Source organism: Arabidopsis lyrata (genome assembly GCF_000004255.2).
Source record: "Arabidopsis lyrata subsp. lyrata unplaced genomic scaffold ARALYscaffold_8, whole genome shotgun sequence".
NCBI lineage: Eukaryota > Viridiplantae > Streptophyta > Magnoliopsida > Brassicales > Brassicaceae > Arabidopsis > Arabidopsis lyrata.
The window spans coordinates 7183734-7185865 of record NW_003302548.1 but is presented as its reverse complement, the minus strand read 5'-3'; positions in this window follow the sequence as shown (position 1 = coordinate 7185865).

The window sequence follows — 2132 nt, the reverse complement described above, 5'->3', positions numbered from 1 at the left end:
GATATCCTGCTTCACCACTCTTAGTCAAAGAAGTTTGTTGGTGATCTTCCTCAGCAATCTCCTCTAGCTGTTCATCAGCTAGGCAATCCATTACCTTAACTACGAAGGTCTGTCCTTTAATTGTTGGCTTCCTCGTGGCATCATTGATGTCAAACTTCATTTTGAAATCATTTCCCAGATTAAGATCAATCTTCCCATTCTTAACATCAATGACAGCTCCAGCAGTGGCTAAGAAGGGCCTTCCTAAAATTAAAGGATCTTTTGGTTCATCCATTTCTAGCACTATGAAGTCTGTAGGGATTTCAGCATTTCCAATCTTAATAGGCAAATCTTCTAATAACCCATGAGGAAATCTAATAGACTCATCAGCCAGAATCAAGGAGATGTTGCAAGGTTTATATTTGTTGAAACCCAGTCTCTTGGCCACGGAGAGAGGCATGAGACTTTTAAAAGCACCTAGATCGCAGAGGCAGTTACTGAAGGCTAATGTGCCTAGAGAGCAAGGTAGAGTAAACGAACCAGGATCTCCCAATTTCTTGGGAATAATCTTCGTTTGGATGATTTCACTGCACTCATGACTCTCCATCCCTTGCACTTCCTTAATTCTCTCCATTACCATGTCTTTAAAGAACTTGTGAGAATCCGGAATAAGCATGAAAGCATCAATGAGAGGCATCCTTAATTCAATCTCCTTGATGTGTTTAGCAAACATGGCTCTGTACTTCTCAATGATATCCCTCTTGAATCTTCCTGGGAATGGTATTTTGGGCTTGTAGGGTGGTGGAACGAAAGCTTTCTTCTTACTCTTATCAACAACTGGTTCTTTGATCTGGGGGCTTTTAGCTTGATCACTAGGTACAGTCTCTTGGTCTAGCTTAGTGGTGTCTTCTACTTGAGTTTCATGCTGAATGAAATCCTCCCCCTCTTGAATCTCACTGTCCTCAGTGACAGGAGCTATGCTAGGTCGAGTTTGCAGCTCTCGACCACTACGAAGGTGAATAGCATTAACATGACCTTTCTGATGCTGAATAGCTTTTCCTGGCAGTTGCCCTAGATTCTGAGGCGCAGAAGTAGAGGCAACTTGGCTCTCCATGTACTTAATCCTGGAGTTTAGAGCCTCAATCTTGACATGTAGATCATTGTAGGAGCAGTCAACTTTGTTTTGAATCTCAGCCATCTTCTTATCACCAGCTGCTTGGCCGTGTAGAAGCTGTTGAAGCATTTGTTTCATCTCTTGATCTTGGGCAGGGGGAGCTTGCTGGGTTTGCTGTGCAAAACCGGGTGGTGGGTTATGTTGTTGATAACCTCCACTAAACTGTTGCTTTGGTGCAAACCCTTGATTGTATGGTATGAAAGGCTTGGACTGATTCTGTTGTTGTTGAGGGTAAACCTGATCTTGAGGGTTTGCAACATTCGTGCTCCGGTAAGATAGATTAGGATGAGCAGGCATGTAGGGGTTGTAGCCCTTGTTGTAGCCACCTTGGTTCTGAATGTAGCTGACTTCTGCAGCCTGAGTATTCTCCCCCTCTTGGATTTGATAGTGCTCTTCTTCAGTGATATAGTGGACTGGCTGCTGTTGAGTAAGCAGTAATTTATCCAACTTTTCGTTGAGAGCATGAATCATCTCCTTAGTATGCTTTGCATCCGGATCTCCAATACCTCTGTTAGAGCGATCAAAATCCTCGTTATAGTTACCATCAGATAGAGCTAAGTTCTCTATCAATTCCCAGCCTTCCTCAACATCCTTATTCAAGAAATTCCCATTAGAGGCAGTGTCTAGCAACATTCTGATCTTGGGCAAAACTCCCCTGTAGAGTGTGCTGAGTAGTGAAGCTTTCTTGAAACCATGGTGTGGACACTGTATAGTGTAGCCTTTGAATCTCTCCCAGGCCTCACAAATGGATTCAGACTGCTTTTGAGTAAAACTGGAGATTTCATTTCGTAGACGTGCAGTTCTTGAATTGGAGAAGAACTTTGTTAAGAAAGCCTTCTTGCAATCGTCCCAAGATGTGATGGAGCCAGCAGGTAGTGTCTTCTCCCAGTGGTGTGCTTTGTCTCCCAGCGAGAAGGGAAACAGACGCAGCTTGAAGCTGTCTTCACTAACACCATTGATCTTGGTGAGGCTGCAGAGC